The sequence below is a fragment of the Lucilia cuprina genome, chromosome 6 (assembly GCF_022045245.1).
Source record: "Lucilia cuprina isolate Lc7/37 chromosome 6, ASM2204524v1, whole genome shotgun sequence".
NCBI classification, from domain to species: Eukaryota; Metazoa; Arthropoda; class Insecta; order Diptera; family Calliphoridae; genus Lucilia; species Lucilia cuprina.
The window spans coordinates 33,564,587-33,576,798 of record NC_060954.1 but is presented as its reverse complement, the minus strand read 5'-3'; the positions used below and the strand labels follow the sequence as shown (position 1 = coordinate 33,576,798).

The 12,212-nt window shown below is 26.9% G+C and overlaps 1 protein-coding gene across 2 annotated transcripts in view; it reads right to left on the bottom strand.

Moving 5' to 3' along the window:
• Positions 1–12,212, bottom strand: part of LOC111675396 (protein espinas) — a 97,632-nt gene that overhangs the window by 65,483 nt on the left and 19,937 nt on the right. The gene's annotated exons all lie outside the window — the stretch shown is intronic.

Here is a 12,212-nt window from a genome sequence, read left to right as displayed (position 1 = left end):
TAACTTTTTATTTTGAAAATCTTTCAATACAAAACTTTTGACATTTTCACGGTATTGTAGGATATTATAAACAGATAATATTTAACAAACAGAGTAGATTTTAGTTTTACATTTTACTTGCCGCTTTTCTATTCATTGGAGAAATATATGGACTATTATATAAACTAAAAATGGTGATTAGTTTACTGAGTGAAAAAGACGGCTTGTAATGCTTTTGCTGTAATAAATGATATACACAAATATGCAAAAATATAGATTTGGTACAATCTGACCCAATAAAGTACACTTTTAAAAGCTGTTTTGTACCCTAGCCCTCATACAAACTCACCTTCAGAAATGACTTAAAGGACAAAATACACTTAAACACACTATTAAAAAATAAATTTTTAACACAGTCACTGGTGTAGGGTATCACATGGTCGGTCGTACCCGACTACACATTCATAATTGTTTTTAATTGTCTTAATTATGATCATTAAGTACAAATATATACTTGTAATTAAATGTTTTTTTTTGTAAATAAACATTTTTTGAAATTTTAGTTGACTATACTATGAAAAAATATGTCACAATCATATGAATTACTGCATCCATCTAAAGTAATTGAGCGCAGGAATTGTTTTTTTTACTACAAAGCAAAATTAACTATAAAAAATTATTATTTCTAAATGAATTATCTGACTGACCTTTGACAAATCCGACAATGAAAAATTTCCCTCTGATCAACATTCGTACAAATTATGTTTTTGGTTAGAAAAAAATCTGAAAAGAACACACTAATATCGATATAAGAGGGTTAAAAAATGCAAATATAATGGTAAAGTTAATTAAACAATTTAATGGCTATTAATTTATTTATAATAGAGTATTAAATATTATATATATTTAATGGTGCTTTCATCAATTTGATATATAAAACCTTTAATCAAAATCACATTAAGAGTCAACATGTTTAAATCATTCATAATAAAAAATATATTATTTTTTCTTATTTTATTTGTTAATAAATCTGTGTATAGTGTAAGTTTTTATAATATTCGTAGAAATTCAAATATTTATAAATTTTTATTAAATTTCATTTAAGCGCATCAATGTGAAATTGACCAATCTTTATTGTGAATCATTTGATAAAAAACTTATTGAATTTCGCCAATGTTCGTTAAAAGCCATTAAACGAGATATGACTGAAATTTCTGTTTATGCTAAATTGAAAATAAAACCCCTCAATAGTACTTCAGTATTTTTTCATTCCATATCTAAACATATTTAATATTTTTCATCTCAATATTTTCCTAATTTTTTAGATTAAAGTGAGTTTTAGAAGACGCGGTGATACACAAAGATCCCTATATCAGTACCGGGTGGATGCATGTGAATTTATGCGCAATAAACGTCGAAATCCTTTGGCACAAATATTTTTCAATTTTTTTGATTTTCTCAAATATTCAAATATAAATCATACATGTCCCTACGATGTAAGTATTTTTTTAATGATTTAAATCAAATTTTTATAAAGTTTAAAACTTTTTCACAGCATGATATAATTATAACTAATTGCCGTGTTAATACAAAACCCTTAACATATCTTTCGATCGCCCAAGGCGAATATACTTTATTTTCCACTTGGTTTTTTTACGGTAAACCAGCAGTTCAAGTCGATTTAAGTATAAATATTTCTTAATTTAAGTAAAATAAAAAAGTTTTTTAACAAAATCTATCCCATTAAAGAAACGCTTACATTCATACATAGAAACACTACATCATAAATACCATGAAATGTATGTACTTTATTTGTTGTTTCTCATAATGATACTTTTTATACCATATCATGGTTTAAAATTTTTAAAAACTTTGTGGCACTTTTGTGTTTTTTTTTTACTTTTTATACTTACCATCAAAAGAAGTATAAAATTTTGTTTGCGGTCCTATTAGATTATAAGACGACGTATGTCTGCCTGTCTGTACAAATCTCTATAGAATCCGAATGGAAGTAGTAGATAATTGATAATTTTCTCAAATCATGGGAAACCACGGTCCATATATGTAACTAGCCCCATAAAAGTTTCTGTTCGAAAACTTATTTTAAAAGGTAATATTTTCTAAGATCTTTTTTCGCAACCTACTCGAGCTATTTCCGTTTATAGTTTGAGCGTCTTAGATCCGATGGAATAAAATTAGACTCACCAAAGACAATTTTTAGTCTTTTGACTTGCTTTCATTACACAATTTCACAACCTCAATTAAACTTATGAGTGTTACTCACAGCATTCATATTTTTATACCCTACAACTCTTTAGTGGGGAAGGTATATTGGGTTTGTGCTGATGTTTGCAACATACAAAATGTCCGTCTGGCTGTATGTCTGTCCATGTAAACCTTGTGCGCAAGGTACAGGTCGCAATTTTCAAGATAATTGGATGAAATTTGGCCCAAGGGAATGAATAAAATCGGTACATTATTTTACCTAGCCACTATACAATAGAACCCCTCCGAAAAGAGCTTCTAAGCTCATAATTATGTTAAACATACCAGTAAATCGATAAAAAACTACATAACTAAGCCTTGATGACCTTTTATATAAGCCTTGATAGGCTCATTTGACTCTAGCTCCCACACAAAGTCCCTTCAAAGTCTAAAATTAACTTATAAACACAAATATCGCGATGAAATTCAGCACAAATAAATATTATATAAATATAAATATATTCACAAAACTTTATCGGGCTTGCCCCTCGCCCCCATATAAAGCCTCTTTCAGAAAATTAGATTTTCATCATAAATTGCTTACATCTATCGAAACAATGAATTATTATAAAAAATAAATCCCATTTAATATTCATAACTGGTGTAGGGTATCATATGGTCGGTCACGCACGGTTATACTTTCATACTTGTTTTGTATTATGATTTTGTGATATATAACTTAATGACGACGGTATGAATCCCCTAAATGTTTACAAAATTTATAAACTGATCAGTAACCTACCGCTTGTATTTTTTAATTTTATTTTTTTACTTTATGCATTAAAAAATTAACAAAATTATTAAATAATCTACATTATTACTTATTTCATTGTTTAGTTTTAAATTGTAACAAATGGCGGACCCATTACATTGTTTCACTTCTCGATACTCTTTTTTGGCACAGCGTTTATATTCCGCTGTTAACTTTCACTTTAAATAATAAAAAAATGCTTATATTATGTATAAATAAGAGATAAAATAAGTTTAAAAAAAACCAATCCATAAGGATATAGATTTTATATAGTTATCGTACCGTACCCCAAATGTGTGTTTTATAAAGTGATCGCGAGAAGGATTGACATTTAAAAAACACCAACACTACAATTGACACTGATTGTGGGTCTATAATGAACATACCAAATCGTTGTAATCGTATATTCTCCCTGAGCCATACTAAGCAAGTTCAATAACTTTGTATCTAAACGGCAGCGATCAAGAATCAAATCATGCTAAATAGACGAAAACAATTTTAATGATATTTATACATATATCGATAAATAATTGCAAAAACTTACATCATAAGGGCAACTGTGATTCATATTAGAATATTTTGTGAAACCAAACAGATTATAAAATATTTCCGCTACAGGATTGCGACGTTTATTACGCAGAAATTCGCATAGATCCACTCTATATTGATAAATTGGTTTTGCTGTGACATCTCCACGTTTAATTAGTTTTAAATTAATCTAATACATATAAACATATTTTAGTTAAAGCTAAAGTTTGCTTAATATGTAAATATAAAGAAACGCTTACAGAAGTATTATTAACTAATTTTAGCAGTCTGAAATACACAGATATTTCCGTAACATCTCTTTTCACCGCCTTTAAGCTACACTTTTTAAAATCTCCTATTGTTTGATTTAGCGATTTGCATTGAAAATTTGTTAATTTAACACTTATCCGCTGCAAAATATCAGAAATTCTTTACATCAATTTTTTTTTTATAACTGAAACGATTTATTAATAACTACTTACACACTGCACTTGATAACTTAGAAGCAGTTGTAGAATAAACATAATTTTAAAAATTGTAATTCTCTTCATTTTAATGCGTTAATTGTTTATATTATTTTAAAATTTTTTGTAAACTAATGTTTTAATTTTATGGAATAGTAAATAATGCTAAATGTCATTTAAATTATTGAATTCTTTTTTAATAATTTATATTCCAATTTTTAAGTCATTACGGTCAAGCATATACATATATATGATTTATATATTATATTAGCAAAACATTAATATGTATATACAATAAATATAATATATTATACATATGTGCATAATATTTTTTCAAATCTATATACATATGTATATTAGACCGACTCAAAAAAAATGGTGCTGTTATTTAATATGATGTTACCCAAAATATTTTAAGTTAAGTGTTCTGCATTAGTGAGCTGGACGGTTTTCAAGAAAATGTTGTATGGAAAACACGATTTTTTTGTTAATTTTAATATTTTACCCAGCGTCAAATAATTTTTGTTTTGTTTTATAATGGTTTCCGAAATATTTCTAGTCTATCGAATGCAGTTCGTAAGCTGCACCTCCTACAAGTTATTTTTTAATTTCGCAGTATTTCTTAAACAAAATATAAAATATGTGGTATTATTTGAAAGGTTTTTTGAAGCCAACTCTAGTGGTGCGCAAAATTGTGCATATATTTTATTTTTATTAAAGAAAAACCTTATAATTTTAAATATTTTGTTATATGACAATTATAAGCAGATGGTTATTTTTGATTAATCGCTGAACGCGGCTTTAAAGTTTTTGTTTTATTTTTCAAAATAAAACAAAAACTTAAAAAAATAATTTCAAAATATAAATTTTTAAATTTGGTCCAGCTCACGAACGGTCATTGCTAGACTTAAAATATTTTGGGAATCATCATAAAACAAGGTAAATTTGGAAAGGGGTAAGAAAAACACGTTTTTGTTTCCCATACAGAGTGAGTCGGTCTAATGTATATATATTAAAGAATATTCTGACACGGTAATGTAATTGTATAACACAATAATATTTACCAAAGGCTTATTAAATTAAAATAATTATTTTTTAATGTACCATTCGATATTGTTTTTAAAAATCAATAAAGCTCCAATAAACAAATGTAGCAAATGTGTTATATAAGGGCAATTTCATGTCAAACGTCACAACTTAAGGAATCGATTTTGATGAAAGTATCACTTATTTCAATGACCAAAATTTCCAACTTTAACTCCCTTTTAAGCGCGGCAGTTCTTAACCGTTAGAAAATTTTAACATGGTGATGACATTGGAAGCAAGTATTTACCACTCCTTTTTAAAAATAGGAAGTTAGGTAAGCACCTTTTATTAGCGCCTGTAAATATGGACATTAATACGTACTTTTTAATAAAATTATTTCCATTTGTTTAAATAACTCATCACTTCTTCAAGTCTTTTTCAGCACTTCTATGGAGTAAATTTTTTTTTAATTCTTTTTCGCTTCTTTGGAATTTCTTTTTTACTGGAATATGCTGATTCAACGTTTTTTGCTATCAAAAATATTGAAACATTTTCATTTCTTATATTCGTGCAAAACAAGTATTCTCCGTTTAAGCTTTGAGGTAATGTTTGGGAAAACGAACTAAATATCAACTTCCTTATTTATAAACATTTATCAAAGGTTTATAGGAGAAATTTTGTATGAAAATTTGTTTTATAATTCATTAATAAATGTTTATGAATAATGCACCAAATATATATGTACATACATATAATACATATGTATTTACTAAAATTAAATGAGATGATAATATCCTGTTCAAATCCAAAAAATTCTTTATAATTGGACAATTCGTGTTTTTGTATGTTTTTTTGATACCGTAGAATACTTGATAATCTCTCGGTCCCTAAGAAAAACTAATGCTTTCTACTTTCACCGCTAACAACTTAATAAAATAACAATTTTTTGTATTAGTTTGAATAAATAGTATCTAAAATATTTTACATATTAAGTACATTTAAAGAATGAAAGTGTAGTATAACTTAAGGCATTAATATCTGCAACGGTAAGTGTGATGTTTGTTTGAATTTTATAACAAAAACTCTTAATATTCATTATAAAATTAAAAATTGTCTTTAAATTAAACACAATCATAATATTTTATCTTGTTATTATTAAATAACATTGTTGTTGTCTTTGACATCATACTAACTTTGATAATAATTTATGATAAACATTGTTTTTGAAAATAATCTTTTAAGGACCTAATCTTTAGTAATCAACACTACAAAGAAGCCAACACAAAATAACAAAGTAGAAGTGTTCAAACAGGAAACAAAAGGTGTCTTATACAACTTCAGATTCATTTTAATTTATTTAAAATTTCATCATCATCTTCCTCAAAGACAGGCATTGTCTTTATGTAGATTTGTGCATAAATGTACATATGCAATATTTACATTGTGTATGTGTAGTTGTTATAAATAATTAAATTCCTAATTATATCAACACATAAAAACTTTTACACCCATTCCACCACGATAATTCATTTATAAACTGTACAATATTTATAGGTATATTTATGTACGTATATGTATGTATATGTTTGAAAACCCTGCAGTTCGATGTTGCTAAACTTCATACATAGTTCAATACAGTTTAATTACATGTCTTTATAATATTACTCAAGATGGAAAGATAGTCATGTAATGTATGATACTTAGTATTATTAATAATTTACACCTTTAAAGTACCTTTTGCCCAATTTACTAGAGGACACTAATAAGACGATTTACTGCTTTTATGCAGTTTAAAGAACAGGTGTAAAAATGGTTGACATTAACATTTGTTTTCTAAAGATATACAAAGTATGTATGTAAGTACATATATTGACTCCTTGTAAAACAACCGGGTAAATATTAGTTTGTGTATATGTTAAATACATGCATACTTGAACGCACACATCGTTCTTCGAGTAATTTTAATGAAAATGACATTTATATTTTTTCACCAGTTATTTTTTTTTTCTGAGATTTCAGTTATTAGCCCATTATTATCCTTTATGAACTCCTTCACCCGTGTGTTACTCGCATATTTATGTTAAAGTAACCACACATAAAAATATACACATACAAAGTTACTTCCACATGTGTATCCTTTTGTCTCTGCACATACACATATATATGTATGTATGTATGTTTGTTTGTATGGGTGTTTATCTAAGGAGTCGGTAGCTGTAATATTTTGTGACATTGTCGTTGTCATTTAATTAAATTTAATAATTTATTACTTCAATTTTGGTTTCGTTGCAAACTAGGAAAACAAGAAACAGGAAGTGTAATTTTTTATGGTTTAAATTAGAAAATTAATATTCATAGTGGCACTTATGATTTTTTCAATGATTAGTTGGATTTATATTTTAAAAACTTTATTAAAATGTTTATATTTATACATACATATATAGAAAGTACTAAACATATAAATATGCAACTGTAACAATAAACTAGTATATAGATACATAAATACATGAGAGTGTACTTTAAGTACATACTCATATATTTATACATAAATATGTACATACATATGTATGTATCTATATATAATTATGTATATGTATTTTACCCGATTTTATATTTTTATTAATGGTAAATTAGCATTTAAAATTTCCTTCTATTGAATGATCGATAATATCATTTTATAGATTGTGGCTTACTTCCAAAACATACCAATACAAAGTTTAAATACAATTTTACTGCAATATCGTACCAAGAACAGTATAATAATATTTTTAATAGGATTGACCAAGGCGAATTCATATAAGGTTGTGACAGTTCTGCAACAACAACATTTTACATGTATTCGGCTATACCCTCTATTAACAAGCTCCTTCTTATTTAACACATTTAATTACATAGTGCAACACGAAAAAAATAACTTTCTAGAAAATATGAACTTTTTAGGAATGATATTTAAGTCAAAAGTGAAAAGTTTCCTGAATTTGATTAAAAATTCTGACATCAGTTTAATTTTTGAAAATGAAAACATTTTTGATTTTTTTGAAATGGATCTCGAAAAATTCGTAATTTTGAGCAGATTATGGGAAGAATAATTTTAAAAAATTATAGAATATTTCTGGTCCGCAAAATGATTTTAGTGGGTTTGAAAGGCATTTTGTTTTTGCTTTTTATCGAAATGGGTGTCAAAATTATCGTAATTTTTATCTCATGCAGAAGAATGTTCCAAAAATTATTTGGCATTTGGTTTAGTCCATTTCAGAATTTTTTAAAATTTTATTTATTTTTCCCATGTCAAGCTTAAAATTACGTAATTTTTGACACCAAATTCCAAAAGATTGCAGAAAAAAATGTTTGAATATATTGCACTGAGATCAAGATTTTCAATCGCAGGTAGGGAACTGGGGACCTTTTCAAAAAAAAACTTTTTTATTTTTCCCGTATTTAGTTCATTGAAACACATCGTTATAGATGTATTCCTCCTAAAAAGTATCCCACGAGACACCCTAATGTTGAAATAAAGAAAAACCAAATGAAACTTTTCACTTTTACGACTTACCTATCAATCCTTGGAAGTTCATATGTTCTAGAAAGTTGTTAATTGAGATCTTAGATACATTTTTGTAGTTAACTGATTTCTTAAATTTAAAACGGCTTGCTACTTAAAAGCCTGAACAAGGAAAAAACAATAAAAAAATTAAAAAATTTTTGCGATTCTGATCATAAAGATAATTTTTTGACTTTTTATTTTCACAATTTTGGTTCTTTGTGATAAGAGCAACAACATTCCCTCAGAGAGTAAATCTAAATTCCGATCGGTTTGCAAGATGCGAGCCTGAGAAAATTATTACAAAGCCCGAGGCTTTGAGAGCCTATAACTAAAAAAGTGCATGACTTTGGGCAAAACTGAAAGACACGGGTCTTCTTATTTTTGGTATTTTATCATATAGTGGTGTCCGTATATGATTATTCAATCATGACTTAAAAAATTACTCACAGTGTTATCTAATTTTTAAGAAAAAATCGTCATAAGTTTTATTTCGTTTCGTATTATCATTATGTAATTTGTATATGCATTGTGGAACTAATCTAGCCGATGCCAAAGAATAGGCGGAATGACAGACAGAGTTTTGTTTTAGACCGATGTCAATATTTTTTAATGAACTATTTATGTTAGTTTTAAGTGATTTTCGAAACCATTAAGATGAACTTAGATAGAGCAATAGAACAATTTATTTTTATTTATTATCAGAATGACTTATCAATACACAGAACATACCTTTGTCAATTTTTTTTTACAAATACATATATGTATATATATTAGGCTTCGCGCAATATTTTTGAAATTGTGATATCATACTTTTTATGGCAGTTTTTGGAACAGCGATCATATTGGCGTAATTATTTTTTTTTTTTTTAAATTTCAACTCCTTCATCTGCATATCTTCGGCCAAAATACCGATTTTGGGCGACATTTTTTTATAGACCGAAAACTGCTGTACATATTTCAAATCTGACTTTAGTATACTATTCTACAGGAAAATTTTAGATATATAAACATAATTTGACAGAATTTAGATGCACTATAAATGCATAAGAGCAAAAGAAAAAAATGCAATTTAAAAAAAATAAATTCAAAACCTGATTTTATCATTCGTAAATATAATATTAAATGCCATTAAAAAAATAGTGTTAAAATTTTTAATTTAATAATTTCCCATCAAACAATGGTGTTTTCATCATCATTCAAAGCATACTTTGATTATGCACAAAGACACATTTTTTTGAAATATTTTTTGAAAAAAGTGCATCTTTGGATAATACTAAATGCACTTTTGAAGCGTTATAAAAGTCTTTTTTTTCCTATAAAATCAATTATTAGAGCATGATTTCCTATAAATTCTACAGTTTCTGCTCTGTAAAAAATGTCGCTCAAAATCAGTGGTTTCCGCCTCAGATATGCAGAAGAAGGAGTTGGAATTTTGAAAAAAATTTTACAGCATAGTATTCACTGATACAAAAACCTTCTAAAAAGTTGTGATATCACAAAAACGGGAAACATTTTATTTTTTGAAACGAAGCCTAATATATATAATCATTTAATAATGAATTATGTTTTTTAAAGTGATTTTCAGAAGAAGTACTTATACTGGAGCTTTGGTCAATTATGTATTGACACGAAAAAAATTTCGTATAAACAAAAAACACACATTTATATATAAATTTATCCCTATAATTTTAATTTTCAATTAAATAGTCCTTATATAAAAGTCGTGATCAGTTATGGACCGATCCAAAAAATGTGAAATAATTTATTTTAAACTGATAGCCCAATTACTTACATATATGCTCTAAATTGATTTTAGGAAGTGGACCTTAAATGGGTGCTATGACCAATTCGGAAAAAAGTGAATTATGTATCCATAAAATATTATATATGAATGTCGGAAGTGGAACTTATATGGCCATATAACCAACTGCGGACCGATACATTTCTACGTTGTTAATATGACTTCCGTTAAATCCGATATATAACCCTTTTACGCACAAAACTAAACCGCCAGACTTTTTATGGATATGAGTTATCCACACACTTTATTTTTACGTATATTGATCTTTTTTGATGAAAAATAGAAAAAGTGTTTCCTAAGGATATCGCAGGATATTAACCTTTTTAGCATGTAGTGACAACAAATCAAACAAACTAATTAAGTTATTTACGAGAAAAATTTCCATATGGCAACGCATCGATGCTACTTACTTTAAAAAAACTCACATCATGTTAGAAAATAATTACAGTTTTCAAATCAGTATAGAGTATACTGTGTTTTCATTTGATATGAAGAAAAAACGACATTCACTTAAAATATATAATTTCAATTGAATTTTGTTGTAAATTTAATAAGCGCAAGTAAAAGCTCAAAATTTGATTGCAAGATTCTTAAAAAGTAGGAGGCCCGTCACTGCACTTGCGGGAAGGGTATATATACATTTTTTGAAAATAGCTATAAGTTATTTAAGCTGCCTAGATACTAAATTAAAAAATAACAAAATAAATGACTTTCTCAAATCACTTGGGTCTTAAATTAATATTCCTTGGTGTAACAAACTTATGAATATGCACCCTTTATCAAAAATCAAAAAAGTTATATATACAAATACTAATCATTATAAAGCGGAGAAAATGTGTTCCATTAAATAACACTAAACATGTTTAAGAAATATATTTATTTATATTTACATCCCAGCAATATTTCTGGGATGTAGGCAAGCAATATTGGAGAAAAGTGTAAGTAGTTACTTTTTGGGTGAATAACTACTTATTTTTGTTTGACTGTGACCAAAAAATAACTAATTACAAATCTGCTTACTCAACTTTTCCGGATTTTAAACTGGTTTTACAGTTATTTTTCGAGTTTGCTAATCTATTCTCTTACTCAATATCCCATTAAAAAAAATTTATCATTCTATCTGGAATGGTTTTCACACAAATGTAAATATCAACATTTCTTGAAAAAACTTCCAAAATCGACTAAGGTTAGAAACTCTAACTAATTCCTTATTAGAAATACGCTATAGACAATTGACTAAAAATTCCATTCAAAAAAATGAATTTATTTTATTGATAACGAGAACTCATTACCAAGTAATGTATGAAATAACTACATATCCTACAATACTCATTACCAAAATCTGAAAATATTTTACTGGGAAATTATAAAAATTTGCTCTTTGCGTTTTTCAAATTTTTAGAGGTTAGATATCTCTAGAAGTAAAAAATAATTATTTTTGATTTTTCTATCTATTTTTCTATCTAGAATGGTTTTCACACAAATGTAAATATCAACATTTCTTGAAAAAAAAACTTCCAAAATCGACTAAGGTTAGAAACTCTAACTAATTCCTTATTAGAAATACGCTATAGACAATTGACTACAAACTCCATTCAAAAAAGAATAAATTTATTTTATTGATAACGAGAACTCATTACCAATTAATGTATGAAATAACTACATATCCTACAATACTCATTACCAAAATCTGAAAATATTTTACTGGGATATTATAAAAATTTGCTCTTTGCGTTTTTCAAATTTTCAAATTTTTGATTTGTCTATAATTTCTATTATATTTCAATTTCATACTAAATTTTGGCCTTCTTTAATCCTTCTTATAAGGAATTGCGGACCGATGCTTCATTCGTG